General features: G+C 42.7%; 1 protein-coding gene across 9 annotated transcripts in view; it reads right to left on the reverse strand.

Moving 5' to 3' along the window:
* RASGEF1B (RasGEF domain family member 1B) overlaps positions 1-1659 on the reverse strand; it is a 34413-nt gene extending 32754 nt beyond the window's left edge. For 3 of the 9 annotated variants that reach the window (XM_019932797.3, XM_019932798.3, XM_019932795.3), the window contains exons 1-2: positions 1230-1642; positions 812-860 (exon numbers count right to left, since the gene is read on the reverse strand). The gene's annotated coding sequence lies outside the window, so the exon portion shown is untranslated. Of the gene's footprint in view, positions 1-811; positions 861-1229 lie in introns of all 9 variants that reach the window. The other 6 variants (XM_019932799.3, XM_019932796.3, XM_019932803.3 and 3 more) reach the window with 5 other exon arrangements.
* Positions 1660-13772: the final 12113 nt, after the last annotated feature.

Raw genomic sequence — 13772 nt, forward strand, 5'->3', positions numbered from 1 at the left:
ATTTGCTCTAAACCTCACCTGACTAGTTGTTTTCCTTCCAAATCTCCAATCAGGCATATACTCTGGTTAACTGTAACCTCCTTGTTTCTTAGCACAGGCTTATCACCATGGTCCATGTTTTAAACTAAGACACAGCTATCACATGCGAAGCTCTAGCTACTGTTTTCGGGAGGAAAGAAAAATTATTCACCCCATCTGAGTCTGACTGTACCAGACATTATTCAAGAGTGCAAAACCCTGATCCCTGAACTCTTCCCTTTATGCACTCAGTTCAGAGACCCTCCCTCGGCCATTAGAGATCATCCAGGGCTAAATATAGATCTACGCACACCAGCGGTCCCTGGCCACCGTCACATGGTGCTGCTGACGAACTCCTTGGAGACGCCTTCTGCCCAAACATACATACACAAATTTCTGTGCATATTCATCCATACACACTATACCCACCGAATTCGTCGGCGAAGACGGACACATCTACATTCAGAAGAGAAAGTGGCTCCCTAGAGCTCCCCTCCTGCGGTTTACTACACGTGTGCCGCCCTCCGCACTGTCAGAGGACCTAGCTACGCTGCTTTCGCCTGAGCTGCGCGGATCAGGTTGGGGTAAGGTGGGAATCAATACTCCAGTGGATCCCAGACAGACACACACACTTACACTTCAGCCCCCCTGTTCCGCCCTGTTCAGCTTGTACAGCACTGAAGTTGTTTCCACGGTTCCCCTAGAGAGAGGAGCCTCCCCCCGCTAGCGGAGGCTCCCAGGTACCCACAGTTCACGTTATTATCGCCCAGCCAGGTGACCCGAGACAACTCACCTGAGCTCAGGGCAACAGCAAGGCGACACGTTGTGTCCCAAGTTACCAGCTGAACGGAGAAAGGAAAGAATATCACCTCGTCAGTGGCGAGCACATGACCTCTGTTCCCTTGTCTCTTCCTAAGAGTCAGACCTTAGATTATAAGGCTCCGTCACCAAAAATAAGCAGGACCCCCAACTGCCCACCCCCCACACACACACTCACGAAAACTAGCCAAGAAGTAGAAGGAAACAACCTAGCTGTGCACAGGAAGGGAAGAAAGGTTGAAGAAAGGATGAAAGCGACCAGAACTCAGACAAATCCTCAAAAACTGTACCAAGATCTCGAGACAGAAGGCCTGGCTGCGGGATCGGGGCGAGAAAAGCAAAGCAAAACCCAAGCCTGTCCCCGCCCGGGCCCCAGTAGCTGGGGCACGCACCTGCTGGCACCGTGTCCGCTCCCGGGGCGGCCCCAGACGCCCTCGGCGGCCTGGCGGGAGGACTCCCCACTTCCCCCGCTTTTGCGGGACGCTCTGCACCAGCAAGCGCTCGCTGACCAGAATCTCCCGCCGCCTCCAGGGGCACTGGCAGCCGGGGCGCAGTCACAGATCAGACTGCTCCGCGCGCAGCTCCCGGGCCGCCAGGGAGAGCGCAGCGCGCAGCAGGGTGGCGCGTTCCCGCTGCCGGGCTCCGGTTTCTCCCGTGAGAACTGCTGACCAGGGAACAACCCACCGGCAGATGGACCCGGGGTCCTCGGCTTCCCAGCTGTTTTCCGCGTGCCCACCAACGCAACCAAAGTGGAGGAAGCAAAAGAGCGCAAAAAATTCCGCCCAACCAGTCGGGTGCCTTGTTTATACTGAAACTACTGCCACCGCCGCCGCCGCCGCCACCGCCGCGCACACCCCCTTCTCTTCGAGTGCCCGCCCCCGCCGCCAGCCCCGCCCCCCTCCGGCCCCCGCAGACCAATCACGGCGCAGCTCACCGCCCACTCTGCCGCCGCCCCCGGCGCCCGCGGCCAGCCCACGCGTCCCCGGGGGCCCGGGACTCCAGTGGCGCGGCTACCGGTTGTCCTCCCACGCTGCGGAGGCCGGCGGAGCCCGGCGCAGGCGTGTTTAACTACGCTGGTTCGGCTCGCTCGGACTGCGTGCGTTCCCTCCTGAGGGCACCTGCCGGGGGCTGTTTGTGCAGTCATGTGTATGCCTGTGTGTGTTCGTTTACCTGTGTGCTACCTGTAAATACCGGCCCGACCTGTTATACAGTATCTATTAACATAATTATGAGCTAGAGGTTACTGTCCCTCTAATTTTCAGAAGAGAGCTGAGGGAAACCACAAGAACATTCGCTCAGCAAATATTTACAGAAAGCCTGAGTGCTAGGCTTTGTGCCAAACGCTGGGGGCACACTCCAGGCTGGTCCCTGCCATTAGGAAGCCTTACAGTTAAGTGATGGACAAACGTTAAGCAAATGGTCACCCAAACAAAATGTAAAATTGTGGCTGTTACAAGTTCCACAAAGAAAGGAAAACTGCTGTGAAATATGTTTCTGGAGGCAAAGAGGGGAGGTCTGACCTCAGTAAAGGCTGTGCTGTCATGGTAACCGCATGCTCTATCATTGGATACTTGATAACTATTTCAGGAAAAACGGTAAAACTATTTTTCTAATAAAAATTTGTACGAATAAAAAGAGGCTGGGGACTTCCCTGGTGGCGCAGTGGTTGAAAGCCCTCCTGCCGATGCAGGGTACACGGGTTCGTGCCCCGGTCCGGGAAGATCCCACATGCCGCGGAGCGGCTGGGCCCTGAGCCATGACCGCTGAGTCTGCGCGTCTGGAGCCTGTGCTCCGCAACGGGAGAGGCCACAGCAGTGAGAGGCCCGCATACCGCAAAAAAAAAAAAAAAAAAAAAAAAAAAAAAAAAGAGGCTGGAGGGAAGAAACGATGAAAACAAATAAGGGAAGGAAGAGACGCAAGGAAAGAACAAAATCTTAAATCATCAGGAGCCTCTCTTGCCTGCCATGTGACCTTGAGTAAGTAAAGTAGCTTTTCTGAGCTTCAGTTTTCCCTTGTGTAAAACAACACTCTTCATACCTATCCTATAGGGCTATAATTAGGATTACTGAGATAGAGGAACTCTTTTTGTCCCTGCTCCAGCTTCCCTCCCGCCTCCTCCTTGCTGGGTTGGAAACAGCATGAAGTTCACCTTGCCTATTAGCTGATTCCTCCCCTTATTTCCTTCATCTGTACCTCCTCTCACTTCTCTTTGCCTAATTATACTCCCTCCTTCTCTTCTGTAAATGAGTCTCCTGTGACTCCGTTGTCTACTCTCACCTATCTGAGCTTCTCTGCAGTTTGAAGAAGGAGCCCTAAGACCAAGAAGGCTTGGCGGGTCCAGCTGTTCAGAGTAAAGCACCAAGGCTTGGGTGGCCCAGCCCAGCCCAGCTGTTGTGGTTGTGCTGGTTGGCTAGTCTTTCAAGCTCAGTTTTCCACCCTGGTTCTGCAACAAACAAGCCGTATGAGGTTGGGCAAGTCATTGACAATCTTGAGGTTCCTGGTCCTGTAGCAATAAATTAAGACTTGGACTAAATCATGATTTCTTAATGGAAATATTTGACATATCCTTTGTAACCTCCGGTTACACACCAGCCCAGAAGATTTTGCCCAGTTTTACATTCTGAAGTTATTTTTCCCACCAAAACAAAAGATGTTTATTTATTTCTCAAAAATATAAAATGGATACCATGAGACTGTTCATTCAATGCTTTACCAAACCACATTCCTGCTCCGCATTCTGGCCGATCCCCCAGGACCCCTTCCATCTCCCTATATGAGAGATAATATATACGGAGACAGCTCCAGAGTTAGGTGGCTCAAACCCTAACTCTGTCTCTATCACTTAGCCAGTGATCAAACCTTAGAAAACACATGGACAGATTCTGGGCCCCCATTTACTCATCTGAGAAACAGCAGTCGTGGTTTAGAAAAGCAAATTCTTCACAGAAGAAGATTAAAAGAGATAATACACAAAATGAGTTTGGAACAGTGTCCCTTAGAGAAGCCTTCCCTGACCTTCCTACTTAACAACTGCAATCTCATCATCCCCACTCCATCTCGTCATTCCCTTCCCTGCTGTGTTGTTTCCTCCATAGGCCTTATACCACCATTTAACATACTGTCTATTTTACTGATCATTCCCTCCCTCTCCTCACTGGAATATAAGCTCCAGAAGAGCCGGGTCTGTTGTTGTTATTGTAGTTGTTGTCTTCCTGCTGTATTTTCAACGTCTAGAATGGTGTCTTACACACAATAAACATTCAATATAAGTACGTGTTAGTTGGATTACTTAATTAATTAATGCCTAGCACATGGTAAGCACTCAGTAAATAATAGCTGTTATGACTATGTATTAAGTATTCTCTATCATGAAAATATATTCTGTCCATTCTTTACTTGTCATAGTTTCTTTCTGGTCTTTTGACTCCATTGGCTCAACGCTTGTCTCTGTAAATCTTGGTAAGCTCAGTAATACTGGTCAAATTGATGCAAATAAACCCCTGCTGAGTAAGACCTCACTCCAGTAATAAAAATAGCCACTTGTATTGAGCTTCTGCTATGTGGCCGGCTTTGTGCTGAACATTATTTTTCTTCTCCTTTCCTCTTGGACCTGGGGTTCACAAAATTAGAACCATTGTCATGACTGATCCATGTTCTTCCTTTTATTTCACTTTCTTTCATTTCCCATCTAAGATCCTTTTCACCACCCCAAAGGCACTTACTCCTTCACACTATTTAGTGTGAGTTTTTCGATCCGCCTTTCATGAACAATGGCTTATTGTTTTATGTGAGCACAAGAGTATACTTATCTAAATGTTATTGTGCAATCTGTCTCATTCTGTTTCTCACTGTTTTCTCTCCAACTTTTGATTTTGATCATCCACCCATGTTGACATACATTGATGTTGTTCACTCCATTTACTCACTGTTGAGTGTTTCACCATATTTGTGTTACGGTTTTTGCTTACATGTTCTTTCATCCTCACTAAAACTCTGAGATATAGGTACTGTTTTCTCCATTTCTGAGATAAGGGAATAAGGCTTAGGAAGGTAAATAACTGCCAAGGCCATTCAGCTGGAGAAGCCATGAATTAAACCCATATCTCTCTGATTCCAATGTTCCCATCTTCTCACTCTACAAAATGGATTTATTACTGTAAGATTTTTGAAATAATGTCTGAAAAATATCCTCTACCTCTTGGTCATTTTATATGTCCAAGATATTGCTGTTAAAACTAGTAGATATGTGTATTTAAATTAAACCAGAGTTGGGCTTCCCTGGTGGCGCAGTGGTTGAGAGCCCGCCTGCCGATGCAGGGGACACGGGTTCGTGTCCCAGTCCGGGAAGATCCCACATGCTGCGGAGCGGCTGGGCCCGTGAGCCATGGCCGCTGAGCCTGCGCGTCCGGAGCCTGTGCTCCGCAACGGGAGAGGCCACAACAGTGAGAGGCCCACATACCGCAAAAAAAATAAATAAATAAAAATAAAAATTAAACCAAAGTCTTTTCATTGCTGTTAAAACTAGTAGATATATGTATTTAAACCAGAGATCAGTTCTTGTCATTGCAAAGCAGCATTTATTATGTCTCAGATGCAAGTTTAACATTATTTGTGATTTATGATCTTAAGACACAAGAACTTTATTTTTTTTTAAAGAGATTGTTGTAGACTTTTTTTTTAAAGGTCAGTGTGAACTTTTTAATTTAATTAATTAATTTATTTATTTATTGGCTGCATTGGGTCTTCATTGCTGCTCATGGGCTTTTTTCTCTAGTTGCTGCGAGCGGGGGCTACTCTTCGCTGCGGTGGGCGGGCTTCTCATTGCAGTGGCTTCTCCTGCTGGGAGTTTGGGCTCCAGGGTGCATGGGCTTAGTAGTTGTGGAGTGCCAGCTCCGCAGTTGAAGACACAAGAACTTTAAATGAAAATCTCACAAAGCATAATGGCCTTCAAAGTTTTAAAAATTGTCCTATCAAAGAGGAATGAGGCTCCAGAACACCAGATAGGACTAAAGAGGGAAAAGTATAAGGGAATGGATCAAGGCTTCAGGGTAAGAAAAACATTAACGATGCTCCAAGTTGAATAGCAGCTTTTTCTCGTATTGAATTCCTTCTCTCTGGATCATAAAGGGCCTTGTGAAATGGCCAAGTAACTCTCCAAAACACTTCCATGTATTCTCTTTCATTTAGTTTCTAGTGTCACTCTGAAATATGAAGATGAAGAGTCCAAGGATACTGAATCTTAGCCCCAGTTTATAAATGGCAGGAAATGAAGGCATTGGTCACACTAGTTACCAACAGCCAATCTAGACTGCAGCCTCAAACTTCTCACTTTCTAAGCCAAGGAAGACAAACCCATTTTTTATAAGTATGATGTATATTGCCTCTTGTGTATTTCAATAAAAGATTACAAGAATTTCATAAAGCAAAAACGTGAAGAATGATCAGATGCAATTTTGAGAAAATCATTGAACAATTCCTAAGCAAGGTATTTGAATATAACTTTGTAGCTGGTTAACTCGCCCTTTAGCATCTCTGAACTAATCACAGCTTCTCTGGAACACACAAACCCAATTATTTTTTTTAAACAGGTAAGAAATAAACCCTATAATACCTAAGTACTGCACAGATACCAAATTATTTATTTTATGTAAAAGAAAGAAAAAAGCAATTGCTTTTGCACAGAGAATAGATTTAAAGGAAGAGGAAGAAAAAAAAAACCATAATTCTCCCCCCAGCCCCACCTCTTTCACAGAGGAGGAGGAAATACTGTAGTGGTGTGGCTAGGTAGAGACAAAGATATTTTGGAGCCAGAGGTCTCATTTCTTGGGATCTGGGTTCCATTTCTTGGGATCCTCTCTCTTTGGACTCTCTCTCCCACATGGCTGCAATGGTATGATGGGGTGTTAGGTCAGTTAGACCAGCCTGGCTCTAGACCTTAGAGAAAACCCCTTATATTACCTGGCTTTTTAGCATGCTTTGGTTTCATACCCTCTTCCTCATTCTAGCCTGAGTAAAAGGGATTCTGCCCATGGGCCAACCTAGCTTATGAAGAGGCCATGTTGGAATTTCATAGTAATAAAGCATGTACATGTTTGACATTGGCCTCTATTCATACCTTTCCCTGGAACTTGAAAGAAGGATGATGAACGACAGACGTGAAAATTTAGATATTCAAGATTCCGAGTCCCGGGCCCTTCATAAATACAAAATGAACCCTGCCACTTAGAGGAATTTTTGTGATGAAACACATGATTGGATCAGCCTTGGAATGGTCTCCTCAATAATAATTCCTAACAATTGTTATCATTTACAGTGTTCTTTCACATCATTGTCTCATTTAGGGAGAATATTGGGTCTGTGAGCGTCAATCAGTTCTAATGGTAGTCATTACAGAGGCATGTATTTTCCTTTCTTGGGATCACTAAAAATACTACAGAGAGCCATTCATTTAGATTTGCTAAGAAGATACCACTAAATAGAAGGGAATTGACTAGAAAAGATAACTTCAGGGAAGTTTCTTCCACACATCAAGGTGATCCTCTTTCACTGTCACTTCTGTCTACCAGATCTTAAAGTTGTACAAAAGAATGTAACAACTGCATGGGAAATTCCACAACAGATATAGTAGGTTTTCAGCGTCTCCTAAGAAGATGTACAAAGTTACCATATGTTCATTTATACTAGACTAGAACTGTTGAACAGCAAATTTATTATTTTTCCTTTATAAGCATCGTTGTTTTGCTCATTTGCCAATTTTTACTTACTCTTATAAAGTAATTAGTTGTAATAAACTCAGGAGGGATATTGATATTGAGAAATAATAGTACTTGGCCTGATCATAAGCTTATGAGACAGTCTTATCATCACTGATTATGTAATTCATAGTGACTTATTTTTTCTACACGGACAAAGAAATATTTCATAACCTTAAACACATTATTTTGATACAATGTATCATTCTTTTGAGTGGAAATTCAATTATAAACATGAGCTTCTTTGGATAAATATTCTTTATCCTGTAAAATCTTTACAGTGAATAGTAAATACACATATATTTCTCTAGTTCTCATTTCTCTTTCTAGAGGTTTTTGTCTGGTTTCTTGTGAGTGAGTTGATCTTATAATGAATTAAGAAAAGGTTTTTCTGTTTCAAATTCTTATAGCCTTCAATGTTAAGTCTGATTACTTTGCTAGAAGGTCCCCTCAGTTTTGACTAATTACCAATCTATGTCCTAGAACACTGAGTGGGAGGGAGAAAATGAATAATAGAATAATAAAATTTTAGAGCTGGGAGAAATATTAATGATCATCTCTTTTCAACTTTCCCCACCCCAATGCCACCAACCAAGGCATTTTTGAGCTGAGGAAATTGAATCCTAGAGAGATTAAATGATCTAAGGCCATCCAACAAGATAACAACAAAGTTACACAAGTCAAAGAGTCTGGATGATAAGCCCAAAACTTCAAAAACTATGATTTTGCTTCCTAATTATTCCTGCAGGGCTGAAATTTATGGAGCTACTTTGACGTTATAGAAGTACAATTTGTTTCCAAATATTTATGACAAATATTCTCTACTAAATACTTCTTGATGAAATGATAAAGGAGAATTCTTTAGGTGTCGCTAATAGCTTTTATTAGAATTCTCTAAATATTGCTAATATCATTTATTTTATTTAATAGTCAAGATAGTAAAATAGTAAACTCTTGGTTGCTTTATCATTAAAGTAACCATCGTCTAGATTATTAATCAGACTTCATAAACTATATTCAATAAATTATGTTGGGCTTCCCTGGTGGCGCAGTGGTTGAGAGTCCGCCTGCCGATGCAGGGGACACGGGTTCGTGCCCCGGTCCGGGAAGATCCCACATGCCGCGGAGCGGCTAGGCCCATGAGCCACAACTACTGAGCCTGAGCTCTAGAGCCCGCGAGCCACAACTACTGAGTCTGCGTGCCACAACTACTGAAGCCCGCGCACCTAGAGCCCGTGCTCGGCAACAAGAGGAGCCACCGCAATGAGAAGCCCACACACCGCAACTAAGAGTAGCCCCTGCTCGCCACAACTAGAGAAAGCCCGTGCACAGCAACGAAGACCCAACACAGCCAAAAATAAAAACAAATAAATTAATATAAAAAAAAGAACTAAAGGAAAATGGAGGTTGAATATATGGAAATATATCCCTATTAGTGGAATAGTCCATTTACTTCAGGTCTGTTGAGAGAGTCAGGGTGTATGCTTATGAGATGTGTCTGGATGAGTAAATGAGGTGGAAAGACATGTCTGTTGCCTGTAGAGGTGAAGTTTGAAAAGAACTGGAAGAAATAGGAATTTTCTGGCCCAGACTGTGTTGCTCTGTGACTTTCAAGAGATTATCTCTGAAGGAAAAGCATGTAAGGAAATAAGCCTAAGAAAGACCAAGGCCTTCTCTGTAGAGGTATGAATTTAACACCTCTCACAGCAAGAAATTCATAACGGAAGCTCAAATAAAATGTCTTAGTCTGGATAAAGTTCCCCAGATAAATAAAACAATTGTCTTCAGTAAGAACTCATACAAACTCTCTTTGAAATGCCCTGCCTTCCTAAGTTAAAAGTCAAACACCAGCTGTTACGAAAAGCAGTTGTGAGCCCAAACTTTCTAACTTCCAAGATACTAACAAGCTGTACTTTTCCACCCAAAATAGTTGAACTAGGACATACTGTTTGTTTGTTTTTTTTGCGGTATGTGGGCCTCTTACTGCTGTGGCCTCTCCCGTTGCGGAGCACAGGCTCCGGACTCGCAGGCTCAGCGGCCATGGCTCACCGGGCCCAGCCGCTCCGCGGCATGTGGGATCTTCTCGGACCGGGGCACGAACCCGTGTCCCCTGCATCGGCAGGCGGACTCTCAACCACTGTGTCACCAGGGAAGCCCAGAACATACTGTTTTGAAAATACTTCTAAATAGATGCGATTTTGGTTAGCCCTGCCCCTGCTCTTGCATTAAGGCTAATGGTAGACAATTGTCATTTTTTCATTCAGAACATACAACAAAATAAAAATGAATGTGAATTTTGGACTGTGCCTTTCCATTGGTGAGCAAAAAACCCATATATATTGCCAGAACCAAGACTTTAAAATATGTCACAGTGACATAAAATCCAGGAACATCTAGCCTGATGAGGTGCCTATATTAGGCTTCACAAATTTATATTGGAGTTTTTAGACTTTCTTTCCTTTTATTTTCTCTTCTTTTCTTTTTCTTTATTTCCCTCCCCCTGCTCCTTCCTTCCTTCCTCCTTCCTCCCCATCCCTCCCTCCCTCTCTCTCTCTCTCTTTCTTTCTTTCTCTGCAGTTTACATAGTGGCGAATTTTTTTACTCTAAACCTCGGAGTAACCAACCCACGATTCAACAAAGAGGTAATGTTTGAACCTGTTAGACAGATATTTTAGGGACAACCAACCAGTATATTGAAATAAGTCATTTGCAAAAAGGCTAGCACAACTTGCTCCAGAGCACACAAAATGAGGAAGAAAATGCAAAACAGAACAGCCTGTTGAGAGCAAGCAATGGAAGGGACTCATTTTCTCACCTGTAGAGTGAAAGCAGTGACCATTCTTTCAAAGGGACCCTAGTCAGTGTAGGAACAAATAACAAGGATCCTATAGAACTTGGCTCTCTGTTGGTGAAGTTAACATCTTAGATTCTTAGTTTCCTCAACTGTAAAATGAGGGGATTGGAGATATGATTTCAGAGGTGTTTTCTAGCTGGCAAATGCTACTTCATATTAAGACTGTTTTTAATTGTCAGCTTTTAGACTCGTTCCATCTGGATACCTCAGCAGCCAGCCAAGAGGCTTGAGATGGCCCAGAAGTGATGGACTTGACCCAACTCCACTGACTTGGTTATGGTTATGGTCATGGTTATGGGCTATCTTTCCCTGGAGTTTAATGTCTGTCTTATTATAGTGATTATGATGCTTGAAAGAGTCCCTAGGGATCTGCTTTCACTTCCCCCTAAGGCTCGGCCTACATTAGAGGCAATAACTGCAACTAAACATCCCATGGCATAGTGATACCACTGCTCTGGGTCTGGTTTAATAAGACTTGACATTCAGCTTCAGTGATGGAAGGTCTGTGATGAATTTTGGGGACTAATTTCTTATCCAATGGTTATGCATTCCATATAGGGTGACCAACCATATCAATTTGCCCGGGACTAACCTGGTTTTAGCCCAGAAAACCCTATGTCTTGGGCAAACCCTCAGCTCCTGGAAAACTGGCATGGTTGCTCACCCTAATTCCACAGATATTTACTGAGGACCTTCTATCGGCCAGGCCCTGGAAAAAGGAAACCCAAAGAAAACGAAATAGACAAGATTCCTATCATCATGAGGCTACCATCCATGTGGGCAAGACAGACATTAAACAAGGGAATAAATAATAACCAATCACTGCAGATGATGATCAGTCCTGGGATGGAGAAGAGCTGTGGGGCTCTGCTTAGAGGGGTCAGGGAAGATTCCTCTTAAGTAAGCCCTGAAGGATTCGGAGTCAGTCATGAGTATTGGCAGGACAGGTAAATTCTAGGTCATTTCTAAGAATGAAGAGGCACTTCAAGAAAACCTTAGGGGAATATTATCACTCTCTAAAATTATCTTATCTATCCATTTATGTGCTTACTATTAGAATTAGTTTTAGAATACAAATGCTAATAGAATAATTAGACTAAAAAATGCACTCCAGCAAAGACCCAATCTATAATGCCAACAGTACTCACAATACTTGGTATTTAGTAGGTGTTCAATGTCTATTGAATAAATAACGGAGTGAAATATTTCAATCTACAATGTAGCTCCCTGAAACTTACTTTCCCCCAATTATATCCTTTTTCTCAACCAGACTGTCCATAAAGCAGATGGAGATATAGATCCTATGGAAACACCCATAAGCTTCAGGCTAGGGCTATTCTAAGCCAGTCTGTGCCTACTGGCTCCAAGAGAGACTTTTCACGCCCTTTCCTTTGCTCTGTGCCGAGGTATCAGCGCATAGGATGTTAGGTGTTTTGCTGCCTAAGTTAAGGAGAGATAGGTCTCATCTCAAGTTTTAAGGCTTCAGCTTTATGATGACCTGCTTCTATTGGTGGGTTGTGGTGGTACAAATTAAAAGAAAGCAGAGGTCTAGCAAACTCACCTTTTCCATTAGGACATTTCTCACATCCCTTGAAACAGCTCACCATTACGACTCTCTCACTTCTGATCATGGTACCTTTATTTTCCCAGTTACTCAGGCTTGAGACCTCAAGGCCAGCTTGGCTTTTATCCAGGCTTGTTGCCTATATCCAGTCAGCGGCTATATCCTATTGTTTTTGTACCCCCCCAAATTTCCCTTGTTTTCCCTTGCCATTTACAGTCCCATTGCATTCAGAGATTAGAGAAATGACCACCTACTTGACTGCCACCCCTGCATCTGCCCAAAAAGACACATACAGATACACATACAGTATACTTCTAGATTAGACTAGCCCTGATATGTGGTATCTCAGGAACTTGAGTTGTTCACTTGCTCCAAAACTGATGGTGGTTTGCTATATTTTGAAGCATGAAGGCTTTCAACCAAACTTTCCAATCTTACCTCTTTTTAAATTTTATTTTATTTATTTTTTTATATAGCAGGTTCTTATTAGTTATCTATTTTATACATATTAGTGTATATATGTCAATCCAATCTCCCAACAATCTTACCTCTTAGTTATGCTTTTATATACATAGGAATCCAATTGAGTTCACTGCCTATCTCTGGAAAAAAATGCTTCTTTTTCCCATTTCTATGATTTTTCTTATACTGTCCCATTTACCTGAAAGTTCCATTCGAACTTTAATAGTCCCAAAATATATTACAAATAACTGTTTCTGCCTGAATTTTAGAAACCCATTGAAAATATCTTAATCTTAAGTTCCTAGAGGGAAATTTTAATACCTGACACAATCTAATAAAGTCACAATGGCTATCATACTGATAATTTAATACTAACAAACACATTTTGTTCAACACTAGTTGAGTCTGTTGTAGGTTTTAGGGATTCAAAGCCATGGTCCCTGATGCCAAGTTGATAGGTAACAGATACAATTGCAGGGTCCAGCATTGGCAATCATGGAGCATCAGGGGTTACTCTGTATAAGCAAAAGTCCTTTGTGGCCATCTAAATTAAATTTTTTAAAAGGTGAGGAGAGGGGAGTCATTTACTGAGCATTTACTACATACCAGGACTGTGCTAAGTGCTTTCTCTAGATATTTATTTAATCTGCATAACAATCCTATAAGGCACTTAATATTATGTCCATATTCATAGAAGAGGAAACCAAAACTGAGAGAAATTTTTAAAAATTGCCTAAGAACAAACATCTAATAAATGACAGAGCCAAGATTTGGATCCAGGTGGATCTGACTCCAAAGATCATGGTCTTTGTATGACAAGGAGGACAGAGTCTTATAGAGTAGACACATAGCATTAGGTGGGTTTGCTTGCATTGTAGTAAGTGTTGTAATGGAAGTAAATACAAAGCGCGTGCACTCTCCTTTACCACATAAGTGGTTATGGTGCAGTTTGGTGGCGGAGCAATGCTGCGTAAAGATCAAGATCACCCACAGTGGAAACAGGAAGAGCTTGGTTCCAAATATGGCTCAGTGTGAACTTGAACAAGTTGTTTATTCACCCTTCAGTTTTCTCATTTGTGAAATTAAAAAAATAATGCTTGCTTTAAAAATGAAATAATACCATATGTATAAAGTCATTAGTACAGTATCTAGAACAGAGAAGTCAATAAAAAGTAGTTAATTAAATATAATTATCATCACTATTCAGCAGCCTCTTTCATCTGTAATACCTCTTAAAAAGATATGACTATATTTTTTTATCTGTGTGTGTGATTCCATTTTGGGTTGTTGAAGAACCATTTGA

This window comes from Tursiops truncatus, chromosome 5, assembly GCF_011762595.2.
Source record: "Tursiops truncatus isolate mTurTru1 chromosome 5, mTurTru1.mat.Y, whole genome shotgun sequence".
Taxonomy (NCBI): Eukaryota; Metazoa; Chordata; class Mammalia; order Artiodactyla; family Delphinidae; genus Tursiops; species Tursiops truncatus.